The sequence below is a fragment of the Lepidochelys kempii genome, chromosome 6 (assembly GCF_965140265.1).
Source record: "Lepidochelys kempii isolate rLepKem1 chromosome 6, rLepKem1.hap2, whole genome shotgun sequence".
NCBI lineage: Eukaryota > Metazoa > Chordata > Testudines > Cheloniidae > Lepidochelys > Lepidochelys kempii.
This window is the reverse complement of record NC_133261.1, coordinates 119,873,938-119,898,137: the sequence shown is the minus strand read 5'-3', so window position 1 is coordinate 119,898,137 and position 24,200 is coordinate 119,873,938.

Here is a 24,200-nt window from a genome sequence, read left to right as displayed (position 1 = left end):
ATGTGTTATTGTGGGTCTGAATGATCAAAGGCCTATATTGAACAATGTGGCAGACAAGAATGGTCTTTTGTGACAATACATGTGAAGTGGACTTCATGGGTGATTCCTTCTGCCCCCCCCCCCCCCGGTTATGCAAAAACCCAGCCTTTTCAAGCTACGTCCCGAGGAAGAGACCATTGTCCGCTGATTGCCTGTGCCCAGAATCTGAAGACCAAAGGGACATACTGTATAAAGAAACTAGCTGATCTACCCAGTCCATGTGTGTGTTATGGATTTGTAACCACTGCAAAATCCCTTGGTGGCGTTTGAAGGACTAACTTCTACCAGAGTCCCTGATTGTGTTGGGGGCAGGGTGGGGGTGATCTCTGGTAAGCTTAGTATCATGCGTATAGGTTCTTTGTTTTTAGTATGTTTTCTTGTAGTGCTTTAACTTTAAAAATAGATGTGCTTGCTTATAAGGAGCTGAGAGCTAAGTTATAACTATGGACAATTATGCTGTTTGTAGCCTCTGGGGAGAGCAAAGTAGGAATAATATGGTGTAGGCAGGGAACTGTGCATCCTGGAAGAACCCCGGTCAGGAGATGTGGGTCTCTGCCCAGGAGAGGTGATGGCTGAGAAGCCTAACAGTAGGTGCCCTTGGTGGACCATGAAGAAGAAATTGAAGTGAATGTTGACCTGAACTATGACAGGCTCACTTGAATAATATAATCATACATCTAGGAACAAAGATTGTGGAGCACACTTACAAGACTGGGGGGGGGGGAGGGGGGCTGTATCCTAAAATAAAGTGATGCTGAAAAGGACTTAGGGATAATGGTAGATATCCAGCTGAAAATGAGGTCCCAGTGTGAGGCTGTAGCTAAGAGGGTGACTGTGAGCCTTGCATGTGTAAACAAAGGAATATCAAGTTGGAGTAAGGAGCTGATTTTATGTCTATATGACATTAGTGAGACTGTTACTGGCATAATGTGTCCATTTCCGTTGGCCACATGTTAAAAAGGATGTTGAAAAGTTGGAAAAGGTTCAGAACAGAGCCATGCAAATGATCTGAGGTCTAGAAAACTTGCTTTATTGTTAATCCAAGCAAAGGTTAAAAGGTGACTTGATCACAATGTATAAGTGCATACACGGAGAAGAGACTTCTGATTAGTAGATAGCTCTTTTCAAAGGCACAACAAGGTCCAATGATTGGAAGCTGAAGCTAGACAAATTCAGAATAAGAATAAGGTGCAAATTTGTAATGGTAATTTAACATTGGAACAATCTTCCGAGGGGTGTAGTGGATTCTCCATCATTTAGGAATGGATGTCTTTCTAAATGGCATGCTACATCTCCTGAAACACGTTTGGGCTTGATGCAGAAATTACTGTGTGAGGCTATATGGCCTATGGTATGCAGGAAGTCTCACTATGATCAGATCATCCCTTTAGGACTTAAAAAATCTATGCACTGTTCAGTTTGGCTTTATGGGACTCTGTGTGCTCCTTTATGGAGAGACCTTTGCTGGCCAAGTAATTTATTTTTGACAGATTTGTGCAGTTTCTTTGTGTTTTCTTGAAGCTAGCAAGGTGCTGAAATTAATGTTTGGTGATTGTTTTTCATTTAAAATTGTGAACTTTGTGGGGTGGGTGTTTCCCTTGGAATTTTTTTAATTCCATTATTTTTATTGCTTGGAGGTGCTTTTCTTATTTATCTCTTCATATTTCTAAGATTTGAAGATACACCACTGAACATGCTGCTGCTGCTGTTGTGGTTTAGTTTTCTTTTTTTAACTGTAGCCTACTATTTTTGTTTTTCTTTGTTTTCAATTCAGTGGCTCTTGCCAACTTGACTGTTTCCTCTTTTATTTAGAGGGAGCAATTGTTGAAATGAAATATTCTAAATATTTTGTCATTAGTACCTTGTATTCTATATTTAAACGGATGCTTCCCACATGTTGTAAGGATGCAGGAAAGAATATGCATGAGATTTTGAATAATTCTTTCATTTTAACACCCATCAGTCTGTTTCAAAGAAGCTTATACAAACTTAGTCACGCATTGGACCAAATAAGGTGTTTTCTGCAGCATGAGCCAACTAACATCTCCATCATCATACCTATGGACATGCCTGCTTTAGATATCAATAATGATGGTGCACAGACAAACTTAAATAAAAACATTATTTGGCTTCTATAGCTGTTTGGTCAAGTGAATAGAGAATGTTACCTGTAAGAAGGAAGTTCAAGTTCAAGCTTCTCAAAGATGTTTCAGAAGTTCCAACAGAGAGTCCACAAAAGTCAGCAAGATTCAATGGTGTTTCTAGACTCCTGGTTAAGGCTTTCTTGCAAGCCTCTTTGATGCTTTCTTGAATATGAAACTTAATTACCCACCACCCATGCCTGCTTGGGTCCTTTTTCTGTTCTTAGTGAGCTATCAAAAATCTCCTCTGGTAGTGACTTCTGTATATCCCTTGCTGTTCCCCAGAGCCAGATGAACTTCAACATTCTCAAGAACTTTGTCCACATTAGATCATGTTAACTCTTTCCTTGACTAACTACTGTAGCTCTGGCACAAATGGACATATATTGGATCAATAGGGAAGTACTTCCAGCAACTCCAGATCACTTAGAAATCAGCAGACAAGGCAAATACCCAGCATCTTCTCTTGTAAGCACTCTGGATTCACCTTCGTTAAACAACTTGGTTACTCCCAAATCATTTGAAACACCTTTCAGTACGTGTGTGTGATTGCAGGACATGCTGAGATCATCTCAGACTTCACACTTGTCTCACTTCCTCTCACTTCTAGAAGCCTCTTGTGCACAAACAACAATTAGACTGGAAGATTCAGTCCACTGAGAAGATATCCAAACTACTTTGGCATGATATTATTTGTAATGGAGTCTTTGATTTACTGGAATTGAGAATTCAAAAATGGGATACCCTGTTTTTTTTATATAGCCACCAAGGTGCTAGCTTTCTTTCCCTACTAGAAAAACTTCCATTGGGTCCAATAAAAGAGGTAGATATGCCAGCAGTTTCCTGTTGAAGTGTCATCTTTGTCTATGAAAGGCTTGTTTAAACGGATTTTCTTGATATGTGATTTTTTTTCTTTAGCTCAAACTGCCTCTGATGTTCTTTCTTTCGTTCTTTTTCTTTCTTTGACTGCATTATTTGAAGGAAGAAAGTTTTATCTGAGTTGCTTCCCAAAAGAAAAAGAACATTAGTATGAAGAAAGTTAGATTCTGTGTTTAAAAAAAATCATTATTTCGATATTTTCCCCCTCAAAGTAGGGTCAATAAAAGAAGGATAAAAATTTTCTGATTTTGTTAATTCCGCTTAAAGGGTGAGGCTGTAAGAAGTGACTTAAAGAGATTCATGATGACTAGGGCAAGGTGAATGAAAATACCCACATATAAGGGTATGTTTGTATCTCGATTAACGAAGAGTGCTCTTTTCCTCTCCCTTAGCCATCATCCAACATGAAAACAATCTCTATGCCAAGCATTTTAAACCTTGGCATAGTTGCATGAGCTGTATAAATCAGAAATCTGGCCCAAATGGGATGGAAAAAATATAGGTAATGTTACCTCTAACGATTGCATTTGTTACCTATTTGCCAACAGTAGTCCAGCTCAGGCATCCTTATTCATGAGAGTGATACTTACTCACACAACTAGTCCCATTAACCTGCATGAGACTACTCAACCAATTAGAGGGTTACGAGATACCGTCCTCTGTCCTATTTACCACCTGTCATGGTACCTGGTGGAATTGTAGTCAGTGGTTGCTGTTCTTTAACTTTTATCTTTTGCGTTTGGTTTAAAGTTACAATAGCCAGAGTTCTATGTTTAGTATAAGATCATCTTTGTTATGTGCACTATGTAACACTAACACTTGAAATGGCGTATGCACCGTTCTCTCTGGGGGATGGGGGAATTTGATCTGGGACTGGGAGGTTTATTTCTGTTACTGTGAATTCTTCAAAACGTCCTGCTTAACACATTTTCAGAACTCACCCTTTTATCTATCACAGCCAAATTCTTCTTTCTCTTCCCTCACTTCCTTGTACTTTCTCCTCTTTCTTCCTTCTCTGTTGATAGTCTTAGGTCAAAATGTTATGTGGGACAGTATAATATGCTCTAGCTTTAGGTAGCTGCTTTAGCTGTATGTATGGCAGTGAATTAAAGGCACTTTGGAACGTGACTGATTGGCTGTTCAGTGATGATTCATGGTTTCCATTGCCAGAAGGGACCACTATGATCATTTACTCTGCCCTCCTGTGTAACACAGTCCATAGAACTCCCCCAAAATGATTCCTATACCATATCATTTAGGAAGACATCCAGTCTTGATTTAAAAATTGTCAGTGATGGAGAATCCACCACAACCTTTGGTAAATTGTTTCAATGGTTCATTACCCTCACTGTTAAAAATTGACACCTTATTTCTAGTCTGAATTTGTCTAGCCTCAACTTCTAGCCACTGGATCATGTTATACCTTTGTCTGCTAGAGTGAAGAGCCCATTGTCAAAAATTTGATCCCCATGTGTAGGTATTTATAGACTGTAATCAAGTCACCCTGTTAATCTTTGCTTTGGTAAAATAAACAGATTGAGCGTTTTCTATTTCTATTCCTTTAATCATTGTTGTGGGTCGTCTCTGAGCCTTCTCTAATATCCTTTTTGAATTGTGGGTGCTAGAACTGGACACAATATTCCAGCAGTGTTCATGCCAGTGCGAAATACAGAGGTAAAATAACCGTTCTACTCCGACTTGAGATTCTCTTGTTTATCCATCTCAGGATCACATTAGCCTTTTGTCCACGGCGTCACACTTGGAGCTGCTGTTCAGCTGATCCACCACAACTCCCAAATCTGTTTCAGAGTCACTATTTCCCAGAGTAGTCCCCCATTCTGCATTCTTTTTTCCTAGATGTATACATTTACATTTAGATCTATTAAAACCCCTATTGCCTGACTGCACCCAGTTTACCAAGTGATCCAGATCACTCTGAATCGGTGACCTGACCTCTTCATTACTTAATGCTCCCCCAATTTTGGGGTCATCTGAAAACTTTATCAGTGCTGATTTTACGTTTTCCTCCACGTCACTGATGAAAACTTTTTCACTAGGAGGGTGGTGAAATACTGGAATGCGTTACCTAGGGAGGTGGTGGAATCTCCTTCCTTAGAAGTTTTTAAGGTCAGGCTTGACAAAGCTCTGGCTGGAATGATTTAATTGGGGATTGGCCCTGCTTTGAGCAGGGGGTTGGACTAGATGAGGTCCCTTCTGTCAAGGTTCCTCCCCCACTCTGAACTCTAGGGTACAGACTTTGAAAGAATCATTTGAAAGAACCAACTACATATTTATGGCAAAGAGTTACTCCTTTAGCTCAAAGGGGCTTTTGATGTGGAAGGTTAAGGGTTCTAGTCATACGCATGATCAGTGATGTCTGTATATATGCAGACATAGACTTGTAACATATGCACACGAGTGGCTGTCAAGGTTCCTCCCCCACTCTGAACTCTAGGGTACAGATGTGGGGACCTGCATGAAAAATCTCCTAAGCTTATCTTTACCAGCTTAGGTCAAATCTTCCCCAAGGTACAAAATATTCCACCCTTTGTCCTTGGATTGGCCGCTACCACCACCAAACTAATACTGGTTACTGGGGAAGAGCTGTTTGGACGCGTCTTTTCCCCCAAAATACTTCCCAAAACCTTGCACCCCACTTCCTGGACAAGGTTTGGTAAAAAGCCTCACCAATTTGCCTAGGTGACTACAGACCCAGACCTTTGGATCTTAAGAACAATGAACAATCCTCCCAACACTTGCACCCCCCCTTTCCTGGGAAATGTTGGATAAAAAGCCTCACCAATTTGCATAGGTGACCACAGACCCAAACCCTTGGATCTGAGAACAATGAAAAAGCATTCAGTTTTCTTACAAGAAGACTTTTAATAAAAATAGAAGTAAATAGAAATAAAGAAATCCCCCCTGTAAAATCAGGATGGTAGATACCTTACAGGGTAATTAGATTCAAAACATAGAGAACCCCTCTAGGCAAAACCTTAAGTTACAAAAAAGATACACAGACAGAAATAGTTATTCTATTCAGCACAATTCTTTTCTCAGCCATTTAAAGAAATCATTATCTAAGACGTACCTAGCTAGATTACTTACTAAAAGTTCTAAGACTCCATTCCTGGTCTATCCCAGGCAAAGACAGACACACAGACCCTTTTTTCTCTCCCTCCTCCCAGCTTTTGAAAGTATCTTATCTCCTCATTGGTCATTTTGGTCAGGTGCCAGCGAGGTTACCTTTAGCTTCTTAACCCTTTACAGGTGAGAGGAGCTTTCCCCTGGCCAGGAGGGATTTCAAAGGGGTTTACCCTTCCCTTTATATTTATGACACCTTCCAACCCCGATATTCTGTGATTCTATGATTCTTAGTTACCTTTTTAAACACCATTTTCACACTGTGTTGCATCCACATACACTGACTCTGAGAGGGCATCTGTGTGAGACGTTTGCCTTGCTGGCAATTGAACAGACTATCCTGGAATTTGAAAGCAGCAGAGGCATGGTAGTTTCTCTATCACTGACCATTTTTAAATCCTACACGCGAGGGATTATTTTGGGGACGTCTCTGGCCTGTGTTAGATGGGAGGTCAGACTGGATGATCCCAATGGCTTTAGAATCTATGAATCTACCATGAAGCTGAAGCAAAGTCCACATGCACTACGAATAGCAATAACTCTTTCATATCCTCTTTCCAGGCCTCTAACCATTAGAGGGAAAGCAAGGCCATGCCTGGTGTATGGGTATTCAAACTAGACCCATGGGGTGGTTTTAGTTTGCAGGAGTTCCAGCTAAACTTTTTGTTTTGATTCGCCTGCATTTGGCTTGTACATTTCATTTGGAGTTTGAGGTTTGGACAAACTCCAAAATCTCAAACTGTAATTCAGCTGAAAGGGGGCAAGGCAGTGGGAGTTCCTGCTCATCCAGGCCCTGAGAACTGGAACCCCCAGGCTAACCTTCAGAAATTCCACCACTCTCTCATGGGAAGTGGGTCTGTAGTTTTGGATTGAGGAGGCAGCAACTGGTCAGTATGCCAACAGATGGCAAGAAATAAATCTGTGCTGGAAGAAATTCCTGTGAGTCAACTCAGCTAATGGGTCTGGATGCACCATTAGTGTATTTCCTGAATTAGAGGGGAAAATAGAGGAAACGGCTTGGAATGAAATGGAGAATATAGGCCCAGACATATCCAAACAACTATCCCAAAGAAGTCACACGCAGCAACACAGAAGCCAAGCAAAATTGTTCCTTTGTTGGCCTTGTGAGAACAGGTACAGAACAGACATAGCAGTATTTCAGCTACAAGACTTGGGTCCTTAGAGGCTTCATCCTGAACTGTGTCATGCAATGATAAAGGGTTGTTTGGGGTGGTGTGAGATGAATTCTGGCCCCATTGAAGTCAGTGGGAATTTTATGGTTGACTTCAATAGAACCAGGAATTCTGTTCTCTGAACTGAAAGAAGCTCTGTGCATATTTTATCAACGCCTGCAACAATCTTTCTATTTAGATCAGTTTTACTATTATCAACTTCTAATTTCAGACTTGTGCATTGTCATGACATCTGCTCAAGGAAAGAATGTACGATTTTTATAGTGGTCACCAATTAAAAGCAGTCTCCATTTGCCTGGTATCTAAGACTACAGATTTTCTCTGTGCTTACAGTAGGAAATAAAATTAGGAACTATATGGTAACTACTAGTGAACTTTGAGGTTTTTAATGGCAGCTACCCTAAGTCTCAGCCTGGGAGCTTATTGATTATACGCATTTTTGGAAAACACTGCAAATCACTTTTAAGTTACAGTCAGGCCCCATATCTCCTGCAATTCTAGTCATGTTTTTTTCCACCTGGCTTCAGAATTTGCTCCTGGCAAGTTGCTCCACGGAAAACTGTTCCTTCTGCCAGTCTGAGCTCCATCACACAGAGCTGGGGATTTGCACTGAGGGGAATACCAGACTATATGGGGAGTGGACTGTCAGACAGACTATAGCAATTCATAGGCATCAAAGTATTTACAAGCCATGCTGCAGTGATTTCTCAGAAGCCACTCTGTTGTGTATGCGCTTTCACACGTCCATGATGCAGCTCTCCCTGATTCTTTAACACTACAATTAAAAAAAAAAAAAAAGAAAATTCTTAAAAATAAATTGAAATAACTTTAGGGGAAGTAGTGTGGATGAAGTAAAAGCTATTCCAAACTTCCACCAAAAACCCAGACCAAACCAAAATGAGCTTTTACTAATATTTGAAGATGTTCAGGCAATTTTTTTTTCTATTTTTAAACTTTCACCTGCCTTTGCAGGGTCTGGGTGCAGCTGGGGCTAGAAAGCGAAGAGCTGATACAACTTCTGAAGAGCTGTGCTTGCAGGGCTTCCAGCCCGTCTTTGCAGAGCTGAGAGTTTCAGATATTCTGTTAAAGTTTTGGATAAGCAGCTGAACTTTACATGGTTCTACCTGATTCAAACTGAACCACCACATTTTTTATATTTGCCCAATTGCTCTAACTAGAATCCAGAAGCAAGAAAATTCAACACTCACTCTCCACTTTATCCAGGTGTGAGCTCAAAACTCTGTGTGTGAGCATGATACTGCGATGGGACATTACTATAAGGTACTGTAGTACTTCATAGATTTTAAGGGACCATTATGATAATCTAATCTAACCCCATGTGCAGCACAGGCCAGAGAACTTTATTCTGCATCAAGCCAAATAATTTATGTTTTAACTAGAGTATATCTTTTAGTAAGACCTCTGATCTTGAGTCACAGATGCCAAGTGACAAGAGAATTTACCACAGGCCTTGGTGATCTGTTCCAAAGGTTAGTTACCCTCATCATTAAAAATGTGTGTCTGATTTCTAGCTTGAACTTTGCTGATTTCAACTTTCAGCTATTGGATCTTGTTCTGATGTTGTCATTAGATAGCTTACTCTGAGAGGCGGAGGATTGTTTTGGGTTGATCAGAATGTTCTGTTTCAATGAAATTGACTCATTTTTTCCAATTTTGACCATTTCAAACAAATTAAAAATAAATAAAATAAAAAAATTAAATTCCTAAAGGAAAAGTGCTTTTGAAACAAAACAAAATATTGAAACATTCTGTTCCAGTAATGTTGAAATGGAATGCTTTGACATCATCAGAATACTTTATTCAGTTGTTTTTTCAACAAAATGTCATCAAATTGAACATGTTCCCATGGAAACTTTCAACAATTTCAACAAAACAGCATTTTCTCATGGAAAAATTTCAACTAGTTCTACTAAATAGATTGAGCTCCTTTAGCTTCTCATTGTAAAACACAAATTCCAGACTGCAAATAATTGTTGTAGCTGTTCTCTGAGCCCTCTCTGTTTTTTTCAACATCCTCTTGACAATGTGGGCACCAGCACGGGCCACAGGATTTCAGTGGTGGTCTCACTCCTGTCATATAAAGAGGTAATGCCACCTGCCTACACCTCAGTATTCCTCTATGACTCTATCCAATTAAGTTTATAAGGGTTCTCACCAATGGTCTTTGTACAGGGCTCCTGTTGTTTTTGTACCAGTTTACTTTTCGAATGTGCTGCATATTCTTATTGCCAATTACACAAGCTGGTTGGTGATAAGGTTATTACACCCTCTTAACCTAGTTGCTCTGTGCATAGCTGGACTTTACTAACACTCAAGTGGTACCTTAGGGTCTCCCTTTCATTGTATTTAAGCATGTTTGCTATGGATTTCAATAGTTCAGCCAGAGGTTCGGGATCTCTTACGGGAGGGGAGTGGGTGAGGTTCTGTGGCCTGCAATGTGCAGGTCAGAGTAGATAATCACAATGGTCCTCTCTGGCCATAAAGTCTATGTACCCTCCAAAATGCAGCAACAGTCTATATCAGTAATGCATGTAGTCTAGTGGCTGTAGGCTCTTTTATGAGTCAATCATCCACCTCCTAACTATTTGCTCCCTTCAGTCGCATAGTTATCCATCTGGGAGCCAAATTATTACTCCAAAAAACATCCCTGTAGTATTCTCATTTCTCTTACAAATTGTGTCTATCTCGTGTTTTCTTTCTCTCTGCATATTTTTCACTAGTGTTGTGCTCAAGTATATCCGTGTTCGGGCTAGAGCAGAGTCTCGGCTGGGTAGATCACCATCATTCCACTGGGGTCAGTGGAGCTACACCAATTTACAACTGCTCAGAATCTACACTGCAATCCCTTCCCTGAATTCAGTGCATTGTCTTTCTTGTTCATCTTTCCTGAATATCTAGTTTTCACCATGGCTCCAGTTGCAATGTGCACAGGAATTCTGTGAGTTGTTATCCCATTTTCAAGCCTTTAAGAACCTAGGGTATATTCTCTACCAGACTGCAACCATTTAAAAGGCCACTTGCTTCCCTTAATTCAGATGTACAGATGCCTAGGGGAGTAGTTACTCTCTGGTGTGAATGTGTGGATGGGGCAAACGGCATTGTGGTTGGTCCCACAGCCTGCCCATACTCCACCCCCACCAGCTCTTGGTGCTCTACCTCAGACGAGGCCCCCACTGAACTGAGTTCCATGCTACAATGGAACTCAGTTCAGTGGGGGCCCATCTGAGGCATGTGCACATGCCCTGTACTTTCCTTCGTATCTTCACCCCACTTTTTTATGCAGCAGGATCTCGCCAGTTCCTCTGGCAGGGGGGACACAACTGGATTTGCCCTTATAAATTGGATTCTGGTGGCATCTGCTGTAGGGAAACGCTTGGGCTTCTTTTTATTTAAAAAATAAATCATTATCACAGGGTGATACTGGCCCTTTAAAAGGGAGCAGGGCCGGTGCACCTGTGACTTGTCAGCTGACCCCAACTGGGCCCTGTTGGAGAGATGCTTGGATGAATCAGGCCAGAGAGAGTTAATCAGGAAATGGGCAGAGGGCGCAGACATGAGACTCTCACTGTCGGGAGACAGGCCAGAAGCAGGAAGATCCTGGGGAATGACCGCCAGAGTGGCCAGGAAGAAAGCCATAGGTGGCGGCACTCGTTGACTAGAGCACAGAAGATTCCTGCAGGAAGAAGTGAGAGGTGGAAAAGGAAAGCCCTGGGAAGCTGTAGCCTAGATGAGCTGAGGAAGTGTTTGTTATTTTTGCCTTTGGAGAATAAAACTGCCCAGAAAGAGACTTTTGTGAGCTGGGGAGAAGGCCAGCTCGCTACACACATAGATTTCTATTATTTTATTTATAGTGCAGTAGCACCCAGACGCCCAGATCAGAACTGGGGCCCCATTATGCCAGGTGCTGTACAAGCACATACAAAGCCATGAGCCCTGTTCCCAAGGAGCGCATAAGATTTAACTTTGGTTTTTTGAGTGAGATGCTGGCATCTCAGGAGAAACTTTTTTATTTGGAAATGATAGTGGTTTCTTTTCTACTAGGCTTGGGCCCAGTCATACAATCCTTACTCACAAACTCTCCTTGCTCACAGTAATAACCCACTCAGTGGGACCTCTCCTAGGGATAATAACTCAGTGTCAAACTGGTGTCCGTGAGAGGAGAATTGGGCCCAAGATCTTTGTTTTTTTCAGAGCCGATTTACTTTTACAATTTTATTCCTCACTTGAATTTACTCTGTAATTTTGTAATCCCCGCCACATGAATTAATAGATGTCTGGAGCAGTAGATTATGAAATCTGGTGAGATTTAAGCAGCAGGAGCAGATGAACTCCTAAGCAATGGAAAGATGGAAAGCATACTGTATATGGAAGCAATGGAAAGCATACTGTATATGCAGGCGACTGAAACCAATGGGAGGACAGGACTGGCCCTAAAACAGAGGATGAAAATACAGAATGTAATTTGTTGGCAAAATTATCTTTAAGAATCTTGCAAAAAATTTCTATGAGGCTTCAGAGGATCTTTGAGCTAAACATGAAAACAAACATTATTTTGCCTTTTGCTATGTCTCTTAGTTACAAAGTGACATTTTAGGTTCACTTCAGCATAGTCTGCACCAGAAGAACAAGGCACGAGTTCTTCTGTGACAGCGCTAGGATCAATCACATCTTCAAAAATGTAAGTAATTGCATATATTCCATCTTCCCTAAAGTATGAAACTGACACTTTGGGTTCACTTTCCTGGAGATACTAAAGCAGGTTGCAGGGTAGGGAGAACCTAGAAGTTGCACTTTTAAGGTTAAATGTCTTTTCTTAAACAACTTGACTCTGAAAAAGAAAATTCACAAAACTGTTACGCCTGTAACTTATTTAAAGAGTCCTGCCAAAGTTTTAAACTCAACCAAACTAGAAGAAATACTATGCTGATGCTGCATTTAGATCATAATTGCAATCACGGAGTCAGGAAACTAATTGGAAGTTTCATTACACTAACACAGCATATACGTAGTCATTCAAAATGTATAATCTACTTGTGAGTGTGCCAGGTCTTCCTCTGTGCCCAATACACAGAGGATATGAATCTGTTACAGCCACAGCTAGGAAATGTTTGTTCTTTAGATCATGCTATAGGAGCTGATGTTTTTAACATGGGAGGTGCCAGGTTCAGTCCCCAGTGTGTTGGCCAAGATGGCGGCCTTGACATGTGTCTAGAGTCATAAAAGAAATCGTACTAACTTGCCATTATGTTGTATTATGTGTCAAATAGTAAAGTGACATCACCATGGCAATAGATGGCCAAAGGGGCAGCAGGAACCTTAAAATATTCTGAATTGCTGTCAATTCTGCATTGTGTGAATCTCCACTAGAGGAACAGGTCCATCTTAGTTTGATTTTGGTTGAATTTTAAACTTGCTAAAATTAAAACCATCCTCCGTATTTAGTGTTACTCCTCCTGTTCCTGCAACTCGCTGAACAAGTCAGCCAGTTTCTCCAGGAATGCCTAAACTAACCCATTCCTGCTGCTGCTACCGAGGATTCATTTAAATATAGGAGCTCATGGTTGAGAGGTTGGGGAGGCCTTAGATCCTTCATGAAATTGTCTACAAGGAATTAAGAAACAAAGAGTTATTGATAAAGTAAATCATCCGAATCTGTTTTGTATGTGTCCTTGACACTCTAAAAGCAAAGCAAGGCACTCCTGCCAGACAGTCAAATGCTAAATTTGTCATTAAATCCAGCAGCAGCAGTTTAATCGGGAACCATGTAAGAATGGCGCAAAGTCCCTCCCTTAATGTACATTACAGCTTTTAATCAGGGAAACCAAGATGGCAGCCTGCAGAGTGCATTGTGCTTTGTGAGTAGCTTTGCAACAGGACTGGATGATTTGCAGCTGTTCTCTGTGAGGTTAATTTTTGCATAAACATCTTAGCGATGGCTTGTTGTTACTGTAAGCCTCCCTCTCAGTTGCATGGGGAGAAAAAGACCATTTGAAGCTTTCTCGTTCGGAGGGGATATCACAGGACTCATACCACGGCTAATGCAGTATAATAATTTCAAATGGCTTTAATCTTGATTTCCATCAGGTTTCCGCCACAGAATCTGGGTGGCTGGTTTCTTCTGCTGAAGTTAGACAGGCCACCCCAGTTACCACCTCAGACCAGGTACTGGAATCTGACTGGGAGGTGCCAATTCACCACTGTGGCAGCTGCAGCTTGTTAACTTCACCCTGGATATCAAGCGGGCTGGAGTGGCCCCTGTGGGGAGAAGAATCTAGTGTCTTGGGCTGAGCCCTCCTAAAAGAGGAACTATAGCAGCAGACAAGCTTGGGGGGAAGGCTTGGGTGAGAGCTCTTTGCTTCTTTTGTAATAATTTTATTAATAAAACAAAACCCCCAGGAAGAGGGGAGTTTCCACATCTCCATCCCGTGTGGAACAGCCTGATGAAGTCCAGTCCAGCAGGGATCCTGAGCATCCCCCATGCAGTACTGGCCTTAGTATATGCCATTATTATGTATATTTTTCTGTACTTCACTGGTACTACACAGTGGTTCTAGGCTGAGCTCCTCATGGCAGGCACCTGTCACATATAGGACCATTATTGTGCACAAAACAAACACACACAACAGCTAAGATAGAAAAGGCAGCTTCTGTTTCTGGTGTTGATTTTTCACTTGCAACCTCACTGCTGGCAAAACACAGGTATGGCACATGGTCTTATTAGTCACTCCGGGACCTGGCAAACTTGAACCAGCATTCAGCTGTTTAGGGCATAGCGTTTATCTGCCTCTTTGGCCACAGGCTTACAGCAGTACAAGTGGTCCCCTATATACATTGGGGATGCGTTCTTGAAAAGGGCGATGGATACCAAAATGATGTATACCGGGGAATTTTCCCCCATAAGAAATAATGGAATAAGGGGGAATGCGTTCGCAACTTCACCTCTCTTGCCTATGACAATGCTCTTTTCACCTAAACAGTGTATCTTTTTACAATGACGGGCTGTACAGTACACATTTTACACATAAAACATTGAATAAAATAATGTAGAACCCTATTAACACCATTCAAACACATAGACCATTTTAATACAGTACAATAATACAGTATAAAACAGCGTCAATTACGCTAAACTTTGGTAGGGGGTGGCGGCTGGGTTTTCTTGGGTTGGCTTTTCCTTGGCTGGCTTTTTGGTTGCAGAAGTATTAAAAAAGGATTTTATCGACGTTTGCTCTCCCACATGAATCTTTGAATGATAGATCTCCCTGTAGCAAGACACTGCATCATTGAGAACCCTGGAGACTTTGGCAGACCGTTCACAAAAAGGATCACCACTCTGTATGATTTCCATCATCTCATCCAGCACTTCTAAGAAACAGGAGAGATGCTTTGTCATCAGACTCCTAGTTTCCTGCCCTGTATCATTGTCCTCATCATCCTTGCTTTCTTCGGTTGGTTCATCTCAGTCAGTTCCTCATTTGTCAGTTACTCAGCATGAGACTCCAACAACTCCTCAACATCATCATCCTCCACCTCCTCGAGGCCAACATCCTTCGCCAACTTGACAATTTCTTGCTTGAGAGCAGGAACAGCATCAAATCCTATGAAGCTGTGGACAGCATCTGGCCATGCACAGTGCCAAATGCCATTCATACATTGCGAAGTGACCTCTTCCCATGACGTGTCAATGTTTTCCACACCGTTCAAGATGTTGTAGGACTTCCAAAACTCCTTTACACTGGGCTTTCCTTCACCTGCCGTCTCCTTAATCAGCATGGAGAACGTCCACTGTAGGTAATAAGCCTTGAACGTGGCTGGTGGACACAAGTACAGTACTGTAGTGTACAATAGGGGAACATGTTCCAATGGACATTGGTCCCAATCTGTGCAATTGACAGATATGCAGATCAGGACCAACGTAAATCTGAACATGTTCCCCCATTGATGATCAAAGGATATCCGAAACAATGCATAGGGGGGAGCTGTATACCGGGGATCCCCTGTATTGCAAAATAGACAGTCTTGGCCGGCTAAGACAGACTCCAATTAGACAGAAAGCAAAAAAGGAGAGATAAGGTGAGGAAAGCAAAGGACACACAGGGGAGGGAGGTGGGGGACAAAGTCTCACATCTCAGGTGGTGTTTGGTATTTAGACAGAGCAGGTGGAGGTGGCAGTGTTATCTGGGTCCCTCTCATCGGCCTGCTCAGGACATCTTTCAGGACTGGGACAACAAAGACCCAGTGGTGTCATGGTGGATTCCAGGGTCCCCGGAAATGGTGGGGGTGGCAGCCATGATGGTGAAGCTCACTTTTCCCCCCTCTTTTCCTGTCCCTCAGGCAGTGCTTGTTGGCAGACAGTGCGTCATCTTGATCTTTTCCCCAAAAGACTTTTCTTTTAAGAACCCCAAAAGGGAGTGATGGTCAAAATAGCCCATCCCCTCATAGTTTGGTTCTCCAATTAGACCTAATTTCTGAGACACCGATTTTGGTTCATTGATTTTGGTCCCATGCTTTTCTTGTTTACCAGGCATCTTCTTAACACGGTCCTTGAATTATATCAGGAGGCCTTTTTGTTTAAACTAATTCACTCTCTGTCTCCCTTTTGCACCTTTTCCCATCAGCATTAGTTGTTATGGGTTATTGTGACATTTTATTAACTTCCAGTCATTTCTCACACTTGAGCTCACAATTGGGGTAAATTTGCAGACCCAAGTATCACAAGTATGCATTTGGGGCGGTTGTGCCAATTTGTATCGGGTGGGGGGGGAGGGGATTGCTGGGAGATTTGTGTGGATGGTGAATAAGGAGTGAGTGCTGTGGTGAGGCGCTAAGTGTTGGCATTCATTGTTCATGCTGATTGTATCATTGTGCAGGTGGCTGTGCTGGGAGATTTGTGCAAATGGCAGTTGATGCACAAGCGTGGCAGTTGGGCCAGGTAATCCACCATCTCACTCAGACAGCTAATGAAATCGTTGCATGCAAATTAGCTCAACCCTCACTCTACAGCTGTCTCTGACACCAGTGGCCTAGGATGCTTGGCATGGCATAACTACGTGCCTTACTGTAGCTGGGTGCAATGTGCAACGTCAGAATTGTTGTGGTCTTAAAAATCAGGTGGTAACAGACTGTAAAACCCAGCGATCGGCGGGAAGCTAGAAGCATGGCTGAGGGCTTTTTTTATTTCAAATATTACCAGATTGAATCGACAGACATTTTAGGCGTCAGGGTGCCACTCCTGGAATCATATTGTATAGATCATTGTGTGCATTGGCACTACACAGGAGATGGTCACACATCTAATTAAGGGGTGATTGTAGCACGGGTATGTAACGTTGAAAGATCCCAGTCATCAGCCGGCAGGATCGAACCTGAAACCTCTGAAGCTTGGTATATGAGCCTCTACTGCATGAGCTAAAAGCCACATCGTGCTTATCTAAGACTGTAGCAGACTCATTAATCTCTAGATGGGCTAGGTGCCGCTGGAGGGGGACGGAGAGCCACACCAAGCAGGCATGGGTTACGGGTACACATACCTTCACAAACTTTGATCTAGCTAGTGCCAGTAACAGTAGCAGTGAAGACGTAGCAGCCTGAACTTCAGCATGGTTTAGCAACCCAAGTACGTCTCCAGGCTTCCCCATGGGCTTGCGCGTGGCAATGATGATTCCTCTGTAGTCCCTTTTCCACAGTGACAGTCTCCCTCCCAAAATAGATTGGAGCAGTGTGAAAGGGAAGCAGATGTAACGTCTGGAAGGGTAAAGCCAGAAAAGAAGCCAAAACAGCCTCCTGGCTCCAGAATAGGAAGTAGGTCACATCAGAGGTAATGGGAAAGTTTGAAAGTGTGGAGAAGCCTGAATTCAATACAGAAGAAAATGTGGAAGCGGGGGCAATAAAGACATTCTAGAAGGAGGGAGACGTGATCAGAGAAGTTTGAAAGAATTATCATCATTATGGGTACGTTCTGAATAGCTAGACTGCAGTTCTTCTACAATAGCACTAGATCAATCAAACCTGAAAAAGAAATGCAAGTAATTGCACAAATTCCATATTTCTTGATTGTCTAAAAGTAAAGCGAGTAAGCAGGATGCTCCAGTAGTCACTATGTGAAATGAAAAGCATGGCATAAAACTTTCAAAAGCATCTAAGTGACTGAGGACTAGTGTATTGTATTATGTGGTGTATTGAGGACTGTGTTAGAACTGTAAGCTGTCACTTGAAGAATAGGATGGGGTCCTGCTTGCAGGCTAGGGGGATCTCTTGTGGTGAAGCATGTGATTTGGGTTTCAGCAGTCTTGAAAGTCCCAGATGGGGTGAGTTGTGCCTCTCTGCCATAGGGAGCAGCCTGCTTTGCCTCTCACTGGTTTTTTTCATGGCGTGTTATTGGTCTGGATTCTAAAACTAAAAGTCATGTGACATTTCAACCTTCCACAAAGAGTGTTTTATGGTTTTCAGCTAGCTTCTCTGTCTGTATGCTGTGAACACAACACTTCAGTCCCACTTTTCAAAAGTGACTTGGGGGCCAAAGTCTCACTGAAAGTCAATGAGACATAAGCTCTTAATCACTTAGAACTGTTTGAAAAAACCTTACCCCTGTTCTAATGTCTTGGCAGTGAGTATGGAGATGGAGGGGCAATTTCTGGAAATGTAGGAAAAGTAAATGGGGATTGGGCCTAGCTAAAGCCCATCAAAGCCAATGGCAGTCTTTCCACTGACTTTAATGGACTTTGGTTCAGGGCTTTGTTGAGGGTCTGGCTGTCAGTGAGTTAGGAAGGAAGGGAATCAGACATTACCTCCCAACTGCAAGCATGGGTGACAAGAAACATGATGGCGGGGCGGGATAATTGGCAAGACCTCAGAGTTTAAAGACACTGGGAGAGACAAAACTAGGGAAGAGAGTGGAGATAAATTTGGTGGGAGTCAGTGCAGAGGTCATAGCTGACAGAGAGAGTTTAGGAGGGAAAATGGAGAGGGCCAAGGACAGATCCTTGAAGGACATAGACAAGGAGAGATATTCAGAAGGAGAGAACCCCTTGACAGAAGAGATCAAGGAGTGGTGCAAAAGCTAATAGAAGAACAGATGACAGCACTTTGAAAGCCCAAGGAGAGAACTGGAGGTAGGAGGAAAGAACAGCAGCATCAAAGACAACTGAGAACCCATGAAGAATGAGCTCCCCATGACTAAGTTAAGCACACGCTGTTCTAAACTATTTTCCAACTTTTTACAAAAATGGTCATAAGTTAAAGGAACCCCCAGGCAGCTTTAATGTGCACGACCGGTGCTTACATGACAGCTCCTGCTAGGTCTCACTGACCGTGGTAATACTGCAGAAGTCTTTTTTATCACAATGCCTGAACTATTTTTGAAAAATTACTTCTACATATCTGGCAGAAGCTTCCCTAAACCACACGAGGCATCTCTTTCCACCTTTTTTTCCCCATGGAAGAACAATTGTTAATGGTAGTCTTTAAAAAAAAAAATCCACACACTGTTTAAGTCCACCATATTTGATATGCAATGTTCTGATTCTTTGAAAATTGGTGAAGGACAATGGGGCAAACCATCCTACTCTTCAATCTCATGCATTCTTTAATGTCCAAACAGGGCAGCCAGACCAGTAACTGTCTGGTACTCAATTATCTGCTTTGGAAAGATGAAGAACAGAATGAACTCTGCCAGGATTTGATCCTCTGGTTCCAGGAACTTGGCATCCTACAAAGCTGATGTTTTATATCAGCATAGTGTGTTCTGCAGTATTCATTTAAATTGTGTGTCCCCCATTTGTCCTTTCTCGATTCCTTCAACTTGTCAGTTCTTTCCCTACCTTGTTTTTGGAATAAATCGCTCATGCATAAAATAAAAACAAATCTAAAAATAATGCAAGCAGCTAAGAAGCTTCCCAGCAAAACATTTTGTAAATGGTGCAATTTTTAGTGACAAAAAATGCCCTTTACTTTCATTAGAGCCCCAATCAGCTTGGCTAATCTACACTTTTTCCCTTCCCCATAATGAGCCGTACCAAACCCGCATGAGGTGGGGGTGACTGGGGCAAGACAACATGAGATAGTGGTCCCAGCTGACTTGATCATGTCACATCCTGCTTTGTTGGCACAATTCTGGAGCACTGTCTTAGGAAACGTGGTACCATTCTGCAATCAGTGGCCCAGTGATTGGGGCATATAGAAAGTAGAAAACCTAGGTTCTTATCTGGCTTGGTCAATGACTTTCTGTGTGACATTTGGCAAATCACTTCACACCCCTCTCTCTCTGTCACCCTATTTGTAAAATGGAGATAATCCTGATTTACTAAACAAGGATGTTGGGAGGATTCATTATTTATAGTTTGTAAAGTGCTCTGAACACACTATTATTATTATTATTATCATCAGTGCGGGAAAAATTATTTTTTCACATTGTGAGGGAAATGGAGATGGGAGGTAGGACTTAAAGGGGAGATGACAAGGGTTACCAGATAAGGTTTATGTCTGTGGCATGTTGTCTCTCTCTTTGGGGAATGTCGTGCTGGGTTACCATCCTCATCTGTCAGCAGAAAACACTGGCAGAAGGACTGACTCTCTTAAATGGGAGTCACTCATTTCCCTGCTTGTAAAGTTATAACATGACATTATGTAATAGTCAAAGCGTTTCAACTTTTATACTGTCTGATAATGTAGCCATCAAGGCAATAAAGTCTCAATGAAACATTTTGACCCTAAGAAAATGATTTAACCCTCTTATTGAAATGACACATTTTGATAATATCACAATGAAATTTCACTTCGGGTTTTTTTAAAAACAAAAATTCATAATTTAGTTCAGAATGATTTTTTTTCTTTGAAATGTTGGAATTTCCTGGAGAATGGGAATGCTGGCTTCCAACCAGCTTTATTATGTATGTAAGCAGAGTGGCAAAGCTGTGTATTAATTTAGATGGTGGAATGAACTCCACCAAGAACCAAGGCCCATCACAAACTTCATCACTTTCTGCTCCAAGGGCAAGGTGCATGTCTTTGACCTTGTCTTCTCTAATATAAACAAATAGCAACAGGTAGCTAGAGAGACAAGGTGGGTGAGGTAATCTCTTTTATTGAACACAGCTACACCAACACTGGCTATGGCAAGAAAAAACAAAACCCAAACCCTATCAACACAAGCCACTCCACTCTCCCTTCTGGGGAGTATAAGAGAAAAAACACATGACAGATGGGTAGTCGTGTTCCTTAATTCACTAGTGGAAGGTGCTTATGCAGCATAAAAAGCTATGTAAAATAGAATAGAATCTCTGAAACGTAGACATTCAGTTTAAAAGGCTATAATAGGGATACCAATAAGAGGTTTTTTTTATTGTTGCTGCTTGCGTCCCTTGACAAGGCACTGGGGCTGTGTATGTGCTTGCATGCCTAAGACCGTAAATGTCAAGTGGGGTATGATGGGGAGTAGAATTTGCCCCAGTGGATCTGTAGGATACACACATCCCTGGGACAAGCATCCCATGCGAGGCGTTGATGTATAGGGCGTGCAGTGACCATTCAAGCTTCTTTCATTGTTCCATAATGATTTGTTTAAAAATAGCGCTTTTTTCAGAAAAAAAAAAAGCTCCTTCTTCTGTCATGCCACTGGGACCCCTGCAAGCAGAAACGCGTTGGCAATGGCTATGCACAGTAATGAATATTCATATTTAATGAATATTCATTAAATTTGTATTCATGCTGCTGGCCACCAGTGTGATGGCATTAATGTGGGTGCAGTGGTTTTAAAAGTGAACAGCTGGTTAAGGTGAGAGGGGAAGGGGAAGCTCACACCTAGGTTCATGTGTTTGATTCAGTCTCTCTGGTTGCAGCTTGCCCGTCTAACACAGTAAGGTGTTCCACACACCTGCCATTGAACAGGAAAAAGATGGGCTTTGTCTAAAAGAATTTCTGGTTATAAACAACGGTCACAAGAAGACAACATTCTATAGCTGACCACTTAGCATAGCAATTAAAGACAGATTGGGGATAAAATCTTGCTGATGGAGCCATTGGGTGGTAAATTTAGAACCCCAGACCTCCATCTAATATTTAGAATAGCTGTCTGAAGAGCAAATGAAATCCCAGGGCATTGCCTACTACTCATAGAGGGAACTGTGTATTTCATATCTATGATATGTGCAGACATCAGCTTGTTCTATCTTGAATGCACCCTGGAGCCATGTTCTGGCACCTCTGCCCTTTGCAGCAAATACTGCTCAAGGAGGATTGCATTTTACAGGGGGATTAGGTAGCACTCTTAGAGTGATGTTTGTAAAGCGACAGTCAAGGAAATTCCCACCCCATCCCATCCCTGACCTATCTGTTCCCTTGACCTGATCCCTTCATGGTGCCCCCTCCCCAGTATATTGCTGTGGCCTGCATTCTCTCTCAGACATACCGAATCAGTGCTTTTACCTCTATCCACAGCTCCAAGTCTCTTGTGTGGACTTTTTTACACTTTAAACTACATCCTCTACATTTATGGCTCACGTATGCCTGGCTCAGCAAGGGGTAAGAGGACACAAAGACACTCCCATGCAGAGGCAGGGCACGAGTCCAGCCCTTGCATTTCCTGGAGCCCAAGACAAGCTCTGGTGCCAGTGTTAACATCCCCACAGGGTGCAGGATCATTTGCCTTCCCTTCTAGCAGTGTGGGCTAGGCATGGAGGGGCCAACATGCTGCAGAGGCTGTAGCAGCAGCCAGCTTCCCTCCCTGCCCACAAGAGATCCAGGGGGCCTTGTGCCTGCTTTGGGTGCAGTGGGGAGAATTGACCCCTGCACTGATGCTGAGCAGGGACTAAGGAGGGTCACCGTGCATCTATCCTGGCCTGAGGCTCCCAGCGGCCAGTTCAGCCTCCTACAAAGCTCAAAACACCTGAGGGCTACTGTAACTTGTGCTTCAGCTCCAACAACTCCTACCGGCTGTTGTGCTGTGAGGGGAAGGGCTTTCGGCCTCACCACCGGCACTGGGGACCCTGCAGGGGGTAGCATAGAACTGAATAGATCAGTTCGGCACCAACAATTCGTGCCATTAGGAATTCCCTGCAATGACGCCTGGATATTGAGCTGGGAGCACCTCTGTGCTGCCCCCAAAGTGGGGCAATGGCTTAAAGGTACAACCTGGCCTTTGTCTCTCTGTCCGCCGCCCCCCCCAACCCCATCCCTTTATTGGGGCACACTGAGCTTGCTTTAAAATTTAAATTCTAACAGGCCACGATGTTCAACACCGTAGCTCTCTGCGTGCCACCTAGCTGGGGAACCATGCAGTGTGCCAAGAGGTGACATTTAGTGGTTAAGGGGACTGTTTAAACAGTCTCTAGCACTTGAGGCTGAGAAGCTGCTGGAGAGAAGGCGACTTCTCGAGCTAAACTCCTGTAGCAAAGCCAAGAACACTTTTAATCCTTCACCTCCTACTCACGGGGTGGTGAGATGACACCGTTGTAGGTGCCTACAAACATAGCCGCCTGTGTACGCCTTTAAAAAAAATTCTGCTTCACACGAGCTAGCGGCTGACCCTCCAACTGGAACAGTGCGTGCTTAGAAAAGAGATACCCACTGCAGATGCAGTTATTGGGCTTGTAAAGGGAGTTCTGTGAGTGAAAGAGATGTACTGCTAACAAGAAGAGATTTAATGAGACTTATTCTCTCTCTCTCTCTAGGCTACACGATGCTCCTATTAACATCAGTGTTTTTGAATGATCAAAAACATGAACAAAAAATAATAATAATGATGTGACTCATTCTATACTTGCAAATTGCGTGTACCTCCCTCTGAAGCCAGCAATGGGAGAATAGGGTCCTGTAACCCTATTTCCTCCTGCCATCTCTCTCTCAAATACATTTTCTCTTCCTTTGTGGTATATCGCCTACATGAAGGATCATATTTCATTACCCCTGCATGCAAGACTCAAGTGAATTTTGACTCAAAGAGCCAAAACTGATCACGTTGGCAAAGCAGGTTTTCCTGCTGATCACCTAGGCAAAGCAGGCATGTCTATGCAAATACAGTTTGCCCCTGTGGTCTTTTCCCCCAGTTCATCAGTAAATGGCTGGGGAGAGCTAATTCAGACCTGGCTTATAGAAGGCTGTAGGGGAGTTTAACAAAGAATGGAAAATCCAGTCAAAACTCTGGGCATCTTGATGGCTATTTTGTCCTCTGTTTAGTTTAATTCAGCTAAGTTAGCAGTGAGCCCTCCAAAACATACCCATGTGATCAAACCTGGTGATTAGTGGTCTGGGGAACTGACCCTTAGATCTGGGTGGGACAGGGAAAGACAATGCAGCCACAGAGAGGTTCCCCACTAGCCAATGAAATCACTAAGCGCTGGGCTGAGTGATGGTATCTCAGAACACGGCATCGCAACAAAAGGCAGAGGAGCAGAAACAGCAGCAGAGACAAGTAGTGGCATCACTCAAGCACCTCTCCACCAGGGATGGGAGGTGAACCCATGTGAATGCACCCTTGGATTTTGGGCTTTTGCTGACCTTGGGCATCCACCCGTGAGTGGTGTGCAATGGAGGTAAAAGGGGAGTGGTGCATTAAAGGGCCACTCATCCATTGGACTTTTCCCCACAAGATGGGGAAACTGAGGCAAAGGACTGCTGCCCAAGATATTGTGTGGCAGGGTGTTTACTTATTGTTTGTGGACTTTTGAACTGAATTGAATTGAACCATTGTGATGGTTTCCCAAATGAATGCTATGTTCCCGCTCCCTTTAACAAAAGTTTCATTTACACAAAGTCAGTGCTTGCGAGTGGGGAAGTATTACCTATTAGA